Genomic DNA, 20124 nt, shown 5'->3' on the forward strand with positions numbered 1-20124 from the left:
ATCCTAACCCCCCTGCCTGCCCCCCCCAAGGTAAAACCATTTCTTTCCAAGGTCAGGGGACGTTGAGTGCTCCTGTCCTGGGTACCCCCTTCTCCCCAGTGGGGTAGGCGATGCATCTGGCCACAGAACTTGCTGTTTTGCTGTCGGTGGCCCATGTCAGCTCTCATGTCCCCCAACACCTTGCTTCTCACTGCCATCGGTCACCAGAGAGCTCTGGGCTCCCCCAGCGCCAAAGGATGCAGCTGCCCAGAGAGAAAGAGGGAAGCTTCCTTGCTCATTGCCAAGAGGTGTGAAAGTACCAGCAGAATAAAGGCTCTTCGGTGGGAGCAGGAATTAAGGAAACCCAGGGGCCTGGTGTCGCACATCTGCTGAGCTGAGCTTACTGCTGTCCCTGTCCTGAAGTTGCTAAGCCTGGGCCAGCAAGTGGCTCCTTCAGGATAAATTAAGATTTCCTTCCTTGTAAGACTCTTGGGCTATCCTCTCCCTCAGATCTCAGGACAACTGCCAAGGCGTTCTCCCCTGCTTGGGAAAACAGCACTGCCTGTTCCAGGACTAGCTCACTTAGTTGAGAACGACAAGCAGACCCTGTGCTGAGTGCAGAGCCCAACATGGGACTGGATCCCACGACCCTGAGATCATGACCTGAGCTGAAGTCAGACACTTAACCGACTGAGCCACCCAGGCGCCCCTAGAACTTTTTTTTTTTTTTGCACCTTCTACATTGGGCCCTTATGTGGGCTGGGCCTTCAAGAAAAATAAATCTCAGATGATCCTTGCCCAAAATGCATTGACAATTCCAGAAGGACACAATGACACTCAGTGTTTAAGACAGTGGAGTACCAATATTAGATGAAGAAAGAGACATATAAGGATGCAAAACAGCAATAAGAGAGGTGAACGTAAAGTCCCGTTGGAGGGGGGGCTGTAGTTGACACATTCGAGGAGGAGTTATTTGGACTGGGCCTTGAAGGGTGATAGAAGTTTTCCCTGTGAAAGGGGCAGAGGGGGGGCGCCTGGGTGGCACAGTGGTTAAGTATCTGCCTTCGGCTCAGGGCCTGATCCCGGCGTTATGGGATCGAGCCCCACGTCAGGCTCCTCAGCTATGAGCCTGCTTCTTCCTCTCCCACTCCCCCTGCCTTGTGCTCCCTCTCTCGCTGGCTGTCTCTATTTCTGTCAAATAAATAAATAAAATCTTTAAAAAAAAAAAAAAAAGAAAGGGGCAGAGGGATATTCAAAGAGGAGGGAATGCCATGTATAAAGGCACAGAGTTGTGAGGCACTGGCCGTGTTTGGGATTGACCTGGAGTGATACGGCAGGAGTATAGGTGTCCGATGGGCCAGACTGCGGAAGGCTTTGTGCTATGCTGGGGGGCGGGGATCTAATTTTCCTGGAAGCCTTATAGGCAGGGGCAAGCCATGGAGAGATTTGCATTTTAGGAAGATTGCTTTAGAGAAAGTGAGGTGGAGAGTATGGGGAACAGCCGGGAGGGCCGAGAAATAAAGTAGGTGAAAACCGAGCTGCCCCCAACTAAAGCCTGGGCTTGGAGAGAAGGGGCAGGTCTGAGGGACTCAGGGTTCCAGCTCCGACCAGGCAGATGGAAAGGGGCCTCTACCAGGCCGGGGAAGGTTTCAGGCTGGAGAAGTGACTTCTGGAATGGACCTAGAGCTATGGGCGGTCAAAAGGCTCCTCCAGGAAATCCCCGAGCTGACAGGTCCCTAGAAGATCGAGGTTGCCAACTTGATTCCTTCCAAACAGCGAAGCGTGAGGATTCTCTGAGGCGTCAGCTTTCCATGGGAGCTTGTGAAGCAACATACCTATTGTTGGAAAATGGGTTCTTCAGGGAGGGTGCCGAGGGGGGCCCCGGGCTCGTTACAGCACGGAGCGCACAGCTGTAGGTCGTCCAAACCCTCCACTTGACTTTATTTATAATCCTAATTACACCCTCCAGGAAGAACAATTGCTGATCGACCCAGTTACAAATTAAAGTTAATAAAATGAAGAGCCGATCGAGCAAGTGCAGCCAAATGCAGGGACGCCTGAAGCAATCACGATCATGGGACTCGGGCTGGCCCGCCCCCCTCGCACACCGCTCTCCTCCCACAGCCCCCCTCCTGCCCCTGGTGGCATCCACCTGCGGTCGCCCCCCCATCAGGCCTGGCAGGATTCAGGTTGCCCCGGTGGCTCCCCCCACCCCACCCCAGGCCTTCCCCTCCACGGGTGCCTGGCCCGGGGGGGCCACGTCAGCTGTGGGCGAGGGTGTTTGGAAACCAAGGCTGCTACACGCAGAGCCTCAGGAAGCTGAGACAGGAAGCAGGGCCTCCACTTCTGCCCTCCTTCCCCAATCTCTTGTGTTCCCCTTCGCAGCTCCCTTGGCTATTGGCGGCACCTCTCATTTCCCCTGATCGCTCTCCCTGCCCACTTCCTCACCCTGCGGCTGACCTTGTCCGTCAGCCCTGAATGTCCTGAGAGGGGCCCTGGATCCTGTGGGTGTCCCAAATGGTCAGCTGGGCGCCGTCCGCTTGGCTCAGCAGCACGGACAGCTCAAACACAGCCTCTGGCTTTTGCTGACCCTGTTCATTCCTTTTTTCTTTGTAAAGAGTGGAAACTGGAAAGGGAGAGTGGGGGACAACTGTCTCTCCCCGGCCCAGCTGTCTGGGCCTGGGGCTCCTCTCTCTCCCTCCCCTTGCTTTCTGCTGAACGATTAGAGACCGTCGGTCTTCATTCCTTCCAATCCACAGCACACAAAATGGGGGGGTTATCTGGGATGCCCAGGGAAGCATGCCCAGACAGGGCCACTTCTCTGCAGGGGGTGGGAAAGGCACACGGTTGGTGTCCTACCTCTGACCCTTTCTGCCAGCTCCCAGAACCCAAGTGTCACGTGCATGCCAGCCTGGCAGGGAAACGGCACATCCCCCCCGCCCCCAGGGTTTCATCCAGCCGTTCTGGCTTGTCTTTGCCTTGTATCTGCCCAACTCCAAACTCCAGCCCTGGCCCTTTCGACGAGGGGTTTCTATCCAGTCCCACTGGCATTCAGCTCTTGCATTTCCTCGATGAGCATTGATGGGGCTCACACAGTGAGATGCCCCCATCTCCGAACCGCTGTAATTTCAGCAGTGCCCTGGCTGCAACCCTGCCAACCCCCAAGACTCTTGGCCTCTGCCCTGGGGAAGCCAGGCTGGGCAACCCAAGGGAAGGTCTTAGAGTGACCAGCAGAGGGGCAGAGAGGAAGCTGGTGAGGCCTTCAGAGTGGGTCATGCCTGGGGTCAAGACCTTCACCATCAGACTTCAATGACTCACCTCTGTGGGTGGCCCACCCACTCCTTTGTATTGTGATCAGTCTGTTTCCTTGTCTGCCTGCCCACCAGACTGTGGGCTCCGAGGGCAGGCTTATGTCTCATTGGCCATCAGATCCCCACTACCTGGTGTGGGTTCTGGCTCTCTGACCACGTCTCTGTTGAACAAAGAAACAGATGAATGAAGGAGCTCTTCTTCCTTTACTCCCTGCTGAGGCTGACGTCAACCTATTTACATAAGGCCCAAGGGAGAAGCTTCAGGCCATCAAGTCCAGTTGATTTACTTCTTAAAATACACCTCCAGCCAATGCCTTCTTTGGGGGACTGTGCATTTCTCGCCTGGTTAATTCCAACCAGAATTGGTTCACTGATTCCTGGCTTCCGTTTTTAACTTTCTCCCCGACCTGTCCCTCTTCTCCCCTGCTCACGGGTGTAATGCCACTCCTTTGTTTAAATACCGTCACTACCTCTCCATCTCCCACAAAATACAGTACAGTTCCTGGGGCGCCTGGGTGGCTCAGTCAGTGAAGCATCTGCCTTCGGCTCAGGTCATGATCTCAGGGTCCTGGGAAGGAGCCCCATGTCAGGGGAATATGCTTCTCCCTCTGCCTCTGTCCCTTACCAACTGCCACCCCCCCCCTTGCTTGTGCTCTCTCTCTCAAATAAACAAAATCTTTTTTTTTTTTTTAAGTACAATTTCTTCAGGTCCTCTATGATTTGGCCTAACCTGCTATCCAGCCCATCTCTTGCTCTGTTCCCCTATGACCCTGGGAGCCAACCCCTTGGAACTGTTCACTCTTCTAGCAAGTTGTCTTCCACTCCACACTCTGCATCATCTGTCCCTCCTGCAAAAGCCGTGCTCCCCAGCAAACCCCACCCTTTCTGACCTACAGACCTCGCAATAGCCCTGCAAGCCCCAGCTGAAGTGTCACCTTCTCTGTGACTCCTCTGCTGTCATCAGTGAGCCATCTAACAGCCTTTTCGGGTGTGTCTTTTTGTCCAGCACAGGGGAAGGCCAGAGTACTGCAGTCCTTTGCTCCACATTTCTATTGCACGAGCACATACGCCACTTGAGGGCAGGGCCCATGTGGTACTGACCTTCCCATACTCAAAGCTGGCAGAGAGCCTTGCACTCAGTGGAAGAGGCCATGTGTGATAGGCTGTGTGGCCTTGGGCAACTTACTTCCCCTCTGTCTCTCAGTTTGGTGGTTTGTAAAACTATCACAATAGCTCCTGCCTGAGGGAATCCTCAACAAGGAGGGTTACCTGAGTTACCACCTGGAAAGCTTGTGACCAGTGCTTCTCACGTGTTAAGCCCTCAATGAATGTTAGCTACTGTTTTTATAGGGCTTATTTGGCCCTCTGTATGCGTTTTTTGAATGAGTGAGTGAGTGAGAGCCTGGACAGTCTAGCAAGGCACTTTCCAGCAACAAAGAACATTCAGTGTCAGAGTCCTTCTGTTAAGATCTTAAAGACAGGTCAAGGTACCAACTGCCATCTCCATTGGCAGTATTTTCTTTGTGAGGAGCAATTCACTACTTCTTCAAGTAGAGCAAAAAATGTTTGGTTAAGGAAAGATGACTGGATGGGGCGCCTGGTTGGCTCAGTCGGTTGGGCGTCTGGCTCCTGGATTCAGCTCAGGTCATGATCTCAGGGTGGTGAGATCGAGTTCCACGTTGGGCTCCATGTTCAGTGCGGAGTCTGCTTGAGATTCTCTCTCTGTCTTTCTTACAGCATGAGCGGGGTGGGGGCGAAGAGGGAGAAGCAGGCTCCCCATTGATCAGGGAGCCCAAAGTGGGGCTTGATCCCAGGACCCCGGGATCATGACCTGAGCTGAAGGCAGACACTGAACCGGCTGAGCCACCCAGGCTCCCCCAAATAAATGAATCTTAAAAAAAAGAAAGAAAAAGGAAAGATGACTGGAGGAAGCTTATCAGACTTGTAAGAGGAAGGACAGGAAGGAACAGGACATTTGCAACTTGGTGACAATGGTGGGAAGTCAGCAGGAAGGCAGCACTGGGGGTCATCCATGATCCATAATCCATTCACAAATTCCCTGGTTGCCTTTGAGGAGGGATGTGGACCCACGATTACTCAGCTGCTAAATTACAAGGAACCAGGTGGAGAAACAAATTTCCGCATCCAAAAAACGTTAAAGACCATCGAATCCCAATCATTTCTTCAGAGAATGATCATGCTTTTTTTCTTGGTTCAAATTCTGATCCTGTTATTTCTATTTATGAGATGTTGATATATCCCTGCATCTCACTGACCTGTAACATGGAACTAATTCCTCACATGGTTGTTGTGAGGTTAAAATGACATTAAGTGGGATAATTTACACAAGGTAAAGCATGTGATCATAGATGTGTGCAAACTTAGTGTCTGGATCAATTTTGAAACATATGCTATACCTGGATCTGAAAAAATACTCACTTCTCGAGCAACAATAACACTGGGCTGAAACAGGGTCTATTTCTCATTCTTACATTCTAGTCTGAAAAAAACTTTTGAATTGAGTACATATTTTGTTAGTGGCCAGAAATACGGAGTTAAAAAAACAGGGTCCCTGTCCTCATGTCGCTTATAGTCTAGACAAGACAGATTTCTAGTCCTAAGACAAGTTCCACAGGTAACATGATGTATCCACAGAGAAAAAGCACTAAACTGAGATGGGACCTGATTGGAGATGAGGTAGTTAAGGGAGGTTTCTGGAGGAGGTAATGCTTGAACCAAGTCCTGAAGGAAGAGTAGAAATTATCCAGACAAAAGAGCGGGGAAGGAAATTCATTCCAGGAAGAGGAAACAGTAGATTCAAAGATCCTGGGGCACAAAGAAGCAGTCCCATTCTACGAAAAGCAAATTGCCTGACAAGGATGGAGGGGGCATACCTTCATGTGGAGGCAAGAGAAGAGATGGGAAAAGCAAGGCGGCCTCATGTCACAAAGAGCCACGACACCAGGTTAAGAACTCCTGAGTCTGTCCCGAAAGTAGTGGAAAGCCATGGAAGATGGCAAAGCAGAGGAACGAACTGGTGATATTAGTGTCCTGTTCTGCTCACTCTGGAGGCTGGAGGACCGGAGACCCAGGAGTGGGGGCGGGGGGCGGCTATTCTAGAAATGCAGGCAAGACATTGTCGCCTGGAGTGACACCGACGCCATGAAGAAGCTGACCTCACCACCTCCAGCCACAATCTAGAAATTAGCAAATATATCCTGCCCCGTAGTAGATCCTCATTTGAAGTGGCATCTGCATACTTCCAATACCCCAGGCTGGGGGGTACCTATCAGCGGTGCCCCAGCAAGGAGGAAGGCCATGGAGATAAACTTTAGAATGTGGGGAGGTAGTTCCAAGAGGATATACCCCCAAAATGTTTATAGAGACTGTTTCTGGGTAGCAGGATTATGGGTGACTTGTCTTCTTTTTTTCTACAACAAACATGAGTTATTTTTTATGTATTTATTTTATTTTTTAAAGTAAGCTCTAGGCCCAACATGGGACTCGAACTCATGATCCTGAGATCAAGCGCCACCTGCTCTGCTGATTGAGCCAGCCAAATTCCCCAAACATGAGTTATTTATATATTTTTCTAAAGAATTAAACAGGGGCGTCTGGGTGGGTCAGTCGGTTAAGCGTCTGCCTTGGGCTCAGGTAATGATCCTGGCCTCCTGGGATCAGCCCCTGCCCGGTGGTGGGTGGGGAGTCTGCTTCTCCCTCTGCCCCTCCCCCTTGCTTACGCACTGCCCCCCTCTCTCTCTAGCATGCTCTCTCTCAAATAAATAAAATCTTTAAAAACAAACAAAAATTAACCCTAGAACTTTGGATCAAAGGAATTTGGAAGATCCAGGAAGATAGTAGGACTGGGAGAGGGCTAATTCAGAGGTCGGGATCCAGTTTGGAGCCAGTGATGGTGAGGAGATGTAGGGGGAGACCAAAACTCTGCCACAGGAGGGTTGGGCCGGACAGTCAGTGCCTGACTTTTAGGGGGATCCTGGTGAGCAGAGCGGAGAAGGCAGCGATTCCATCAGTCAGGGAATGACATTCGGTGCAGGGCTGGGGGGCAAGTGCTAGGCGCCCAGGTTGTCATTAAGCGGCCGAAAGACACGGGGAGAGATTGTGTAACTGGGTTGTGGGGAAGGAGAATAGTGGCCCATTGTTGGAGACCCGATCAACAAATGGAGAGCGGTCATCCTGGGGGCGTGGGCCTGAAATACGGTCCAAGACGGCGTAATTATCCACTGTGGGTCCGCGCCTGGGCTGAGTCACCAGAGAACCGTGCTAACCCAGTTCAGCTTTGCCTGCCCCAGCACTTGCAACAAAGCCGCTGAGATCCTGTGGCTGAGAGGCTCTTGCCACCAGGCCTCGGGCCTGCACAGCAAGCGAGAGAAAAGCAGCCAGCCTTATCGGTCACACCGCCCCTCCACAATCCTCTCCCCCTTTCCTTCCTTGAGTCAGGGATTTGCATAATCAGGCACCTGATGGGGGTGGGGCGGGGGGGGGTGTAAGTGCCCTTCCCCCNCGCCCCAAGACCAGGTGTAGGGGGACAGCGGCTCAGTGGGCCCCGGTCTGCTCTGAGCGGCCGCCGTGTCATGAGGGGGAGCCCGATGTTCGCAGGAGTGGATTAATGAGGTTGGAGACTGGTAGCTAGCCTGGGGATCGGAGCCAACGGCGGTTACATCACCAGTGGAAATAAGAAACTACTGGAAGAAAGGGAGGAGCTGGCAGGCCTTCCGCAGGGGTCTCTGAATTTTCATAGCGATTCGGCTCAGCAGAAGGTGTGGAACAGTGAGCATTTCGTTCAACCCCTCAGAGTCTTCGTCTGACTGCAAAGTGGTGGGAACGCACATGTTCGTGACCCCAGAGACCACTACGAGTGTACCCTTGTGCAGAGCCAGGCTCTTGTCCGAAGGGCTGTACGTATTTATATGATATTGGATTGGATTATATTACACTCATCAGCTCTATAGTTCGCAGCAACTCCACATGAGGTAGGTATCACCATGATGACTGTCCCCCTACAGCTGCGACCGCGAAAGCACGGGGAATTTGAGAGACTTGCCCAAAGTAGCGGAGCCTGCGTTCAGACCCCGTGCAGCCAGACTCAAGACCCCGAGCCTCAAAGCGCGCCTTTGCCCCCTCCCCAGCTGCGGACTCCTTTTCCAACAGATGCGGGTTTGTTTCTTTCAGTCGTGACTAGCACCCGCAGAGGCCTGAGTCCGGGAGCCTCAGGCCCCACTCACAGCCCACGTGCGGTGCTCACCAGGGTTTCACCCCAGGAAGGAATGGGAGCGACAGGTGTGTCCGCCCCGTGTAGGTCCTCACAAAACCACGGAAGGCACGGGAGGGGAGACTCTGAGACCCGGCGACCTCCCACGGGCATAGAGCTCCGAAGCCCAAAGAGGCAAACTTCCCAACGCCCGGCTTCTCAGGCCTCTTGGAGAGGAAGCCAGGCAATGGGGTAGCTCAGGGCTAGGCCTCGAGAACCTGGGGTCAAAAGCCCATTTCTGCCCCTTCCCGGGCATGTGACCTTGGGCAAGGGACTTTAGCTCTTTGGGCTTTGGTTTGCTTATCTGTAAAATGACAATCCAGTCATACCTACCTCGGAAGGCTATGGGGAGGTGCACATGGGATGCTGTCCGCAGCTAGTAGAGCGACAGCTCCAGGCCCGGGCCAAGAGTACGGGATTTGACTCAAGGTTTGCTTTACTTAGAGGAGGCAGGGAAGGGCTATACCCAGAAACCAGAAGATTCATATGGTGGTGGGGCATCGGTCTGGAGAAGATTCTAGCAGGAAGCAAACGGTAAAGTCAGATTGCGGGGAGGGAGGAATGAGGTCCCGGGAGGCTCGAAGGCAGGTAAATGGGGAAGGGTCTAATTGGACTGTTGGTTATTTTGGGGGCCCACAGCTAGGCAGCTGGGTGCCCTCCTTCCAGGACCTGTGCTCAATATTCGGAGGGCCTGCCAGTGTCCGGTGGGAGGCCCGACCAGGCCGTCAGTATAAGAGTAGGGTGAGGACCTGGCAGCAAGGAGTGGAGAAACAGCCACTGGGAAGGAATTTTGAGGTGGAACTCTGCTTTCCCGGTGGCTGGGGTTCGGGAAGAGATGATGAAGCCTGTAGGAGGAAGCCACCGGAACCGGGGTTCACTTGACATGGGGAGAGGCCGAGTCCAGATATTAGGTAGATATAGGGGGGCCAAGGGGTCAAACCAAGGGGAGAAGGTAATTAGCATATGCAAAAGCTGAGGCTAGTGCTTGGTTCAAAGTGCATGCCATGCACGTGTTGGTGGTGTGATGCTGTTTTGGCAGCCGGGATCCGTGGTGGAGAGACACGATTTCAGTTCCTTAGAGCAGAAGTTATCAGACTGGGGACGGATGCCTTGTTACTTCCCTCCATCCTTCTGGGCACCGATACTGCCTGCTTTTTAGTTTCGCTAAATGAGACCGTTTAAACAACCAAAACATGCATCACCTACCATCACCATGATTTCATAAAAGAGCCATCTTATCACCAGAGCTAAGGTGGACATAATCTCAGAATAGACATTTAAATTAGTCATGAAAATTAACTTTACAAAAGGCTCCCTTGCACTGTCTTTTTGTCGGTGTGCAGCTGATGGAGGGAAACTCCGTCTGGAGCTCAGCTGATGGGCAGAGCAGAGTCTGGGACACATTCATGCCCAGGGCTCCCCTTCCTGGGCCCTGGGCTGCCTTGTGGGGCTTGGTTGGGAGGAACGTGAGAAAGGCTCCGTGGCCATGGCCAAGGTGCCTGTCCTGACCCTGAGCTTTCGTGCTCACGGCCGGCACCTCTGCAGTCCTGTGCAGACACTCCAGGCCACTGGCTTCTGGCCCAGTCTGACCCCACGCCATGCCATGGCCACCTGGGTCCTCTTCCTCCTACAGTCCTCCGCTTGCCCTTTGGACGCGACACCTGAACTTGTTTTCTCCCATTTGACCTTTGGCACTTTCTAAGGGCCTTGGCTGGAACCTGCCTTCCACCCCTCCTGGGACACCCTGCCCCTCCTGGGACACCCTTCCCCATCCCCACCCCTGGACCTCAGCCTCAGCCCTTGCGCTCGATTGCTGAGGATCCGCACGGAATGTTAGCGCTAAGATCTGCCCTCCCAGCCACGGCAGTATGGACCCAACACTGCTTCCACCCATGTGCTCCTCGTCTCCCCACCGGGGAGAGGGACAGAAGGAGAAGACTGAGTCTCACATTGGCTCACAACCTACAGAAATCAGTAGGCCCCAGGGCAAGGAGCTGAATGTGTAATTAACCCATATCTGTGTCAAAGTTTGTCTCTTGGATTTCTCTGTAAGCTCTATGAGGCGGGGACCTTCCCTGGTCGTCTTCTATTTAATCTTTTATTTCCCACTTGTCCCCAGTTCCCCATGTCCGCCCCTCCCCAAAAAACCAACTAGCAAAGGCCATCCGAAATATATTTGTTGCCGTGGATTCCTTCATTCAATACACATTTACTAATCATTTGCCAAGAATGATGCTAAGACAAAGCAGATATGGACGCTGTCTACAAGGGGCCTTCAGCCTCACGAGAGGAGGACGCATGGCCAAGGAACTGGAAATGAAATCGAAAGCACAGAATATTTCCAAAACAAGCCTGAAGGCTGAGCCGAACTGGTTTCACCTCCAAGTGCTTGGGTGGTTTGGCCCATACGGGTCAGCCCAGCCCGGAAAGCAATCTCCCCACTGGGGCTCCAAACATGTCCTGTTCAGCCTTGAACGCAGCTCTGAGCCAAGGGCGAGTCAGCCTTGCAACCACACCACCACCTCGTTTTGTTTTCAGAAAGGTTTTTTTTTTCTGTCTTGGTCTGCTGGTGCTCTTCTCCCTGACCCCCTCCCACACTCATCCTAAACACGACAAGAGAGACCTTTCCTTAAAAACAACTGTCTCCCATTGCAAGATAAGGGTGCCCTTTCTGTGTTTTCATTAATTTATTGACGCTTGTTTTCCTACGGAGTTTGGGCTGGCCTTGTACTGATTTTGTTGAAGCCCGAAGGTTGTTTAAGCAGAAGGACACAAGAAAGGGGAAAACAAATCAAACACTAAACTCTCAACCAAAAAAAAAAAAAAAAAAAAAAAAAAATCTGTCCGCTGATGTAGACCCAGTGATGGAGTTTCCCAAGAAGAGCATCTCAAAGTGAGTGGGTTGGGAGGACCCTTCAGGCCGACGATACAGAGCAGGATTTCTGTACCTTGCTCTTCACTGCTCGCTGACAGCAATGGTGGGTCATAATTCCTATGGGGGTCAGAGGGCACGTTCTCAAGGGGTTCTGGAAGCCACTCCCAGTGGGCTGCCTTCCAGTCTCTCTCCTGTCTCCCAAGGTAAGGCTCTCCAAACTTCCATGAGCTTTTGGTAGTACAGTGATCTCTTTCTTCCCAGTTTGTAGCTGTGCGGAGTGGGGGCAGCCCAAAGGTTGTGGGGAAGCTTTCTAAATCAGAAGTCAGGAGACCTGGGTCCTAGTCTTGGCTGCGCCCCTGACCAGGGCAAATGCCCTGACTTATCTGGCTCAGAGAGTCTGTAATGTTCAATGAGTCTGTAATATCTGCTTCGTCAGTTTTAGTTATGTAATTATAAATCGAATGCGTGTTCGCTGTAAGAAAGCAAAGGTAGGACAGAAATGTATCAAGACAGGTCCCTCACCCCACCCACCATCAGCTCCAGAAATAACCACTGTTTGTTAGGGGAGCACCCTTTCAGAAATGGTCTCTGCCCACACAAAGATATCACTGGGTGCGTTCAGACCCTGCCTTGATTCCGGGGTTCCCACGGCTTGCCTAGTGACTGTGGGGTTTCCCATCTTCCGAAACAAGAATCTGCCTTAACACCTTTTATTCTTTTAGCACTAAGCAAGGTTTTGCTTTTATTTTTTTTCTTTTGAAATCTGTATTCCCTTTTTCTAGAAAATTCCAGAGATAAGGAAGAGGTGTGGAGCTGGCTCATACAGGGCCGAAAATCAATGACTCATATCTATTCCAAACTCCTCATTCAGCGATGTCACATTGGTAGCTTGCAATTGGTTGCATCTGGCAAAAGCTACAAATTAGGACCCCACCCCCACCCCATCGAGTTTGGCTGCGCATCCCGGGGTGGGGGGGTGGGCTGGTGAGGAACAAGCTTTGATAACTCGGCTGGGGCTGGGGGTGGTGTCAGCTAAATGGTGCTATGTAGTTTGATGGGCTCTGTGGAGTCAAGCGAACCGGATCTTAGGCTATGTCTCTGCTGGCAAAGAATAACAGAACCCCAGGCAAGATCGTGGAAATAGACGTTGGCAGAGAGGAGGGACTTACACCTCCTCTCTCTATCCTGCTGTCCTGAAGCAAACCCTCGATAAAGTTCCATCTTTCAGACCTCAATGGGAGATTGCTAGAACAATGGCCCCAGTGGGTGGCATCTCCTTGGGTCTGCACCCCTTTGCTCTGGGATGTCGCTGCTCCCCCTACGGAGCAGTCGAGTCTATCTTGCCATCTCCTTGAGTCTGGCCTGGCCTCGTGCCATTTCTGACCAGTGGGATATGGGAAGGGAGTGGGGAGGGATTCCCTGACCACCCTCCCAGCTTCGCCCATTACCTACAGCATCAAGTTCAAGTCCTTTTATGGTATGCGGAGCTCTTGCCCAGCCGGGCTCACCCACAACTGCAGTCTTCTCGGTTGCCTCCCCCCTCTGACTTGACGACCTCAGGGCCCTACACCAGGCTCCTGCAGGGCCTCAGTCTCTGAGATGTCCTTTTGCCCTCCCACCCTTCGAAGCCTCCTTCTGCTCTGCTCTTCGATGCCGCCCTCACCTCCCAGGCCGAGACAGCCCCTGCACATTCTGTCTGGTGATACAACAGGGTCCTTCCCTCCCTCCTTTCTTCCTTCAACAAGTGCTCAGTGAGCACCTGTGTGAGCCAGGCTCTGTGTTTGGTTCCAAGGAGACCACAAGAGAGACATCCTTGGGGACCTTACAGGCCCCCTTACAGACAGCTGTGGAGTTGTAAGGGTAAAGAGCTCCAACGGTGGGCGTTGGGACAGCCTCCCCATGAAGAGGTGAAATTCACAGCTGAAAGCTGAGTAGAGGTTAATGGGGGGGGGTGAGAGGCCCCACTGTGGGAGGGAACCTGGTATATACTTGAGCAAGTAAAAGAAGGGGGAGGAAGGTTGTGTCAACTCTGGGTGGTGGGCCTGGTAGACTGCAGTGAGGATTCTGATTCTCCTCCTGGGGGAAATGGGAGACACTGAGGAGTTTAGCCTGGTGAGGGTAGAGGGATGGGAACATGTCTGATTTGCATGTGGGGTGGTCAGTGATGGGCTCAGGGGTGAAGGCGGGAGAGCCCACAGGAGGCTGCTGGAAAAGTTGAGGAAAGAGATGTTTGTGTCCTGGACTGTGGTGGGTGGACCAGATCAACAGGTAGGAAGTCAAACTGATGGTCAGGTTGGCAAGAGGGACAAGGTGACAAAAGGGGGTGTCCAAGATGGCTCCCTGGTTTCTGCCTCGGGGGGTGTCTGTGCTCCCCCTAGCCTGGGGCTTACTAAGTCTTCGAGCCTCTAGGCCCAGCATAGCATTTTATGAAGAGCTCGTGGAAGGGATATCCAGACACTGGGGAATAAACAGGCAAAATCTCTCTATTAGGAGTATGTCAGGTGTTAAATTCAAGCCATTTTAGCCACACTATTTACAGAATCCTGGTAACAAACAGGTACTTCCAAATGCACAAAAATCAGATCCCTTCCAAAGTGATAAATTAACGCTTATGGAATGTAGGCAGATAGGTGGGACATGAGCGTTCTGGTCTCATTTTTGCAAGATAATAGTTTGAACTAAAGGAAGCTTTTGGAAAAAACCACTCCATCAACAAAGAAGTAAGCCCTAAATATAAAGATATGTTGATTATATAAACTAGATATACTATGTTATATGATAAATATTAAAATATATTTAATACGATATTATTTTTTCTTTGTTTAAATTCTTTTAAATATTAGTTTGTTTTTTTTTAAAGATTTTATTTATTTATTCAACAGAGATAGAGACAGCCAGCAAGAGAGGGAACACAAAGCAGGGGGAGTGGGAGAGGAAGAAGCAGGCTCATAGCGGAAGAGCCTGATGTGGGGCTCGATCCCATAACGCCGGGATCACATCCTGAGCCGAAGGCAGACGCTTAACCGCTGTGCCACCCAGGCGCCCCTAAATATTAGTTTTAATTGCAACAGTACCTGCTTGCTGGGAGAAACTCCAGCAATACATAAAGAAAGGCGTCAAAGTCAAGGGCCATTGCCCCCACCCCCAAAACTCTCTTTCACTGAACGTCACCATTTTTTCCCCTCTGCACCAAAACATGTTTCCACTTTTCATAAAGATGAGATTGTGTAATACTTTCCTGTGGTTTGATTTTCTCCCCATATCATAGTCATATGGAAGCATGACTTAGGGTCATGGTCAAGCCACAGGCTTTGGAGCCAGATCCCTGGGGTTCAAATCCCAGCTCTGCCAACCAGCTGTGTGATCTTAGATGAATGACTCGCCCCACTGTGCCTCCGTTCCCTCGTCTGTGAAATAGCACAATTTCGGTGTCTTCCTCATTGGGCTTCTGGAAGGATTAAATAGACAAAAAACATGGAAAAGAGTGCCTGGTACGTATGTTATCTTCCCACATCAGGACAGATCTGTCTCATCAACAGCTTCCAGGTACAAGATGGATCGAAATTATTCAACTATCCTTTGGGGATGGACACCTAAGTTGTTTCCATCTCCTTCACAGTTCTACACTGTAATTATCTGTAAAGTATCTTTAAAGATGTGTCTTTGCTGATGAATCACAGGTCTGTACCTCTAAAACCAATAATACATCATATGTTAATTAATTGAATTTAAATTTTAAAATGTTTTAAAAAACCCTGCAGTATGGAGGATAAAAACTAATCCTTGGGATTAAACACTGAGATTCATTATAAAGTAATTTTCTCCAGTAAAAAAAAAAAATTTTTTTTTAATTTTAAAAAATGTGTCTTTCTGCAAACATGTGGGCACCAATGTTCACGCCTACAAAATGGCACCAATGTTCACGCCTACCCTCGTACTTAGCCAATTCGAATTCCTGTTAGAGATCCCTTTCCCCAGTCTTTTGTCAATGCTAACAATTAGCAGTTTTTGGTAAGTTTCATCAAACCAGTGGACAAAATAAAAATATCTCACTGTTGTCATTTGTGTTGCCCATGTTATTCATGAGCTCGTCATTTTATATGTTTATTAATAAGTTGTGGTTTTTTTCTTCTGTGAATTGATTCCATTTTAATGTTGGGCAATTTCCATAGAGTTTATATCTTTCAGTTGTTGATTTGTAGGCGTTCTTTATATATTACAGTATTAATCTTTTGCTCTTTGCCTAAGTTGCAAATGGTTTCTCTCAGTTGGCCGTTTGTCTTTTAATGTTGTTTGTGGTTTTTTTAGGTATACCAAAGATTTAACCGTTTTTCCGTTAATCTGCTTATTAATGGATCAATCTGTTTATCTGTAGTCTTGTTAATCTTTTCTTTATGGCCTTTGGGATTGGGGCCTTCCCTAGCAAGACCTACGGCTGCTCAAGATTTATAAAATACATTTTTCCATTTCTCTTGTTGTTTAAAGGCTTTAAAAATGTTTTGATTTTTAAACCACCTTGAATTTCCTCCTACCATTGATAGCCAGTTGTCCCAACACCATTTTGCCCCATAAATTGCGATTGCTGTCATTATTCTAAACTGAATTTCTATTTATACAGGACATACTTCAGGACTCTCTGTTCTGCTTCCTCACCTGTTTGGTTATTCCTACATCAATACCTCGTTTTTTAGTATTATATTCTTTGGTATCTTTGTTGTAGGTCTCGGTACATAACAGGAGTTTCTCCTGTCATTATTCTTCAATTTCAAAATGTTCTTGGCCATTCTTTTTTTTTAATTTTTTTATTTTATTTCTTTAATTTTTTTTAAGATTTTATTTATTTATTTGACAGAGATAGAGACAGCCAGCGAGAGAGGGAACACAAGCAGGGGGAGTGGGAGAGGAAGAAGCAGGCCCATAGAGGAGGAGCCTGATGTGGGGCTCGATCCTGGAACGCTGGGATCACGCCCTGAGCTGAAGGCAGACGCCCAACGACTGCGCCACCCAGGCGCCCCTGTTCTTGGCCATTCTTGTACGTTGACTCTTCCAGATGCATTTCAGAATCAGCATATCCATAAAAAGTCCTGCTGGAATGTGTCAATATCAACTAATTTGGAGGAGAATTAACATCTTTTTAATACTGAGTTTTTTCATCACTTTCAGAAGATCAACCCTTTCTCTATATGTTCAATATTTGTATACTCTTCAATAAAGTTTATAAGTTTCTTTCCCATAAGTCCTGTACATTTTTTGACAATTTGTTCCTAAGTACCTTTTTTGTTTTTATTATTAATGTGAGTTATATCTTTTTTCTATCATATTTCCTAACTTTTTATTGCTGATATATAGGAAAGCTGCTGGCTCTTGTGTGTCTGTGTGTATGTGTCCTTTCTAATTTGCCACCTTGTTAGATTCTTTTGTAAGCCATAGTCATTTTTTAAGGTGTTGATCTTGGAGGTTCTGCGTGAATCATCATATCATCTAGAAATAATGCCATTTTCGTCTCTTTTCATGTCGATGTGTACCTCTTTTTTTTTCATCTGACTGCAACGACTGTGTACTCCAGGCAAGTGTACTAGTAACAATGGTATCGGGGCAGCTGGGTGGTTCAGTCGGTTAAGTGGCTGCCTTCGTTTGGCTCAGGTCATGATCTCGGGGTCCTGGGATTGAGCCCCGCTTCGGGCTCCCTACTCAGTGGGGAGCCTGCTTTTCCCTCTCCCTCTGCTGCTCCCCCTGCTTGTGCTCTCTCTCTCAAATAAATAAAATCTTAAAAAAAAAAAAAAAAACCAACGGTTTCAACTTGGTTTGTCTCAATCCTGACTTTAAAGAAAATGCTTCTAATACTTAGCCATTAAGTTTAGCATTTGCTGTGGCGGTGGGTTTCTGATGGAGACTTTATCAAGTTCAGGATGTTTTCTTTCTTTTTTTTTTTTTTTTAAGATTATTTATTGAAGTAACCTCTACTCCCAGTGTGGGGCTCAAACTCATGACCCTGAGATCAAGCACCGCACACTCCACCCACTGAGTCAGCCAGGAGCCCCAAAGATGTTTTCTTTCCTGCTTCACTTGTAAGAAGGTTTTTTTGTCTTGTTTTGTTTTGGTTTTCCCATCATGAAAGGGTATTGTATTTTATTAAATGTGTGTAGAGGTTTTTTATTTTTAATTTTTATTGTTTGGTATCAATGGAAATGATCAGAACTTCTCGCTCTTTGGTGTGTTACTATTGTGAATTTCATTAACATAAATATCTTAATGTTGAGCCATCCTCGCATTACTTTAATGCACTGATCCAACTGGCTAATGTTTCATGTAAGACTTTAAAAATCTGTGTTTAGGGGCGCCTGGGTGGCACAGCGGTTAAGCGTCTGCCTTCGGCTCAGGGCGTGATCCCGGCATTATGGGATCGAGCCCCACATCAGGCTCCTCTGCTGGGAGCCTGCTTCTTCCTCTCCCACTCCCCCTGCTTGTGTTCCCTCTCTCGCTGGCTGATTCTATCTCTGTTGAATAAATAAATAAAATCTTTTAAAATTAAAGATAAAAATAAATTAAAAAAAATAAAAATCTGTGTTTATAAGCAAATTTAGCTTTTGCTTTCCTACTTGGTTGTTCTATGCTTGTCCATTTTGGTATCAGCATTATGCCATCCTCATGAAATGAGTTCGTAAGATCTTACCATAAAACCACATTGCCCTCGTTTCGTTTCCATGGGTAGATTTTACTTTTTTTTTTTTTTAAGTGGGCTCTATGCCCAACCTGGGGCTCGAAGTCAGGGCCCTGAGATCCAGAGTCACATGCTTCACCAACTAAGCCAGCCAGGCACCCCACTGTGGGTAGGTTTTAAACTATTTTTTTTTCCATTATGTGTGGTCTATTTGGATTTGATACTATTTCTTGAGTCAATTGAGATAATTTATAATTTCCCTGAGAATTATAATTTTCATCCAGATTTAATCCAGTTGCACATAGCATGCTCTAAATTCTTTAATAACCTCTGTTTCTATAATCATGTTCTCTGATTTCTAAAATCATCAGTTTGAGCCCTTTTCCCTTAATCAGAATTATACAAATTTTAACTATTTTATCAGTCTTCAGCTTTTTATTTGAGACACCTGATGTTTGTTATTTCGCCCATTTTGTCTTTATTAATTCTTACCTCTGCTTGACTTAGGTTTATTTTTGCTTCTCTTTTTCTAGCAACCTGAACTGCATGCTTAGATAACTTCGTTTTTCTTATTCTCTAATAAATGTGTTTAAGGCAATGAATTTCTCTCCAATTATCACTCTGTCTGCATCATATAGAACTTGGCATATAGTGTCCATGTTGTCTTTATTCTAAAGTGATCTATGTTTCAGCTTTGATTTCCTATTTAACTACAGATTATGGAAATTTCAGTTCTGATTTCCTCTTTAAGGCAAAAGCTATTGCAAAAAGTACTTTAAAATTGCAAGTGAATGGATTTTTGTTGTTGCTACATTTATCGTTAATTTCTCATGTTAAGGATTTGCGTACCATTTGGGTCGGAAGGTTTCTACTCTGGGCAATTTATGGAAATTTTTTTTGTGGTCTATTACACAGGCAATTTTAAACTTTTCCATGGATATTTGAAAAGAATGTCTGTCCTTGGCAAGTCCTACAAGAATACAGATATCTACTTATTATTCAAACCTTCACTTTTTATCTAATTAGTAAATCAATTTTGGCCTATGATTATCTAATTAGTAAATCAATTTTGGCCTATGATTTAATGATTTCCTTCTGGTTGTTTTCTTCACTCTTAACTTCCGGAATTCCAATTTTGGTCAATATTGAATCTCCTAGAGCTATTCTGCATGTCCCTTAATATTTTTTCATATTAACTGTAGTGAGAATAGAAGAACGGTGATTTAACTTGAGAATCCCAATGCCACTGGGCATGTGAAGGCATGTGGTGAGTCATTGTGTCAGTACTGTCCAAGTGACACGTTTTTAACAAGTTCAAAAGAGAGCATGCAGTAGGAGAAACACATTGGGATACCAGCGGCCAAATAGCAGAATGCTGAATTTTATGAAACGGAAAAAGTCAGTTCAGCCAAATATTTATGAAGCCTTCTGTGAATGGCACAAGTACAGAGCAGTGGAAGCCGCCGCCCCGCCCTCATGGCCATGCAGATCTCTTGGAGAGACGGGACCGGCACCGATGCAATAGAGTTGGGTAACAAGAAGACAGCACACACTTTCATGCCAAATGAATGGCCCAGGCAGCGAGTGTTACAGCAGCCCAGGGAGTAGGGAGATGGAAGTTGTAAACACAAGATTGCTTATGTAGAAACCTACCCCAGCTGGCTTTAGCCAAAAAGGGACTTATTATTAACTCAGGAGTATCTGAGGTCCCTCTTAGGCACACTTAGGTTCTCTTGGCCTTACCTTCTCTCCATCCAGCTGCCGCACAGGCTCTGATTAACTTCACACGGTGCAATTGGACAGCTTCTCAGCTCACACTGCATCACTGGCCTCCTGCCCTGAGACTTCCCAGTTGACATGGAGGGGCAGGACCCTCCTTGCCTTCCAGTATTCCAAACCTGGAAATGTGGGAGAGTTAACAGCCTGGGATCTTCAGCCTTTGACTAGTGGAAAGTCAGAACTAGTGAGTAAATTCCTGGTCCTTTCCTTTCTCGGAGGGATTGTCCTGGGACGCAGTTTATGCCGCTTT

General features: G+C 48.2%; 1 long non-coding RNA gene across 1 annotated transcript; it reads right to left on the minus strand.

Annotated features, from left to right (window-relative positions):
- Window positions 1–1120: 1120 nt before the first annotated feature.
- LOC117795385 lies at window positions 1121–4341 on the minus strand. The gene is made up of 3 exons (XR_004619350.1): window positions 4226–4341; window positions 3298–3451; window positions 1121–1814 (listed from the first exon to the last, which is right to left on the minus strand). It is a non-coding gene; the product is annotated as an uncharacterized LOC117795385 (long non-coding RNA).
- Between the last annotated feature and the right edge of the window lie 15783 nt (window positions 4342–20124).

The sequence above is a fragment of the Ailuropoda melanoleuca genome, chromosome 13 (genome assembly GCF_002007445.2).
Source record: "Ailuropoda melanoleuca isolate Jingjing chromosome 13, ASM200744v2, whole genome shotgun sequence".
In the NCBI taxonomy this organism is placed as follows: Eukaryota; Metazoa; Chordata; class Mammalia; order Carnivora; family Ursidae; genus Ailuropoda; species Ailuropoda melanoleuca.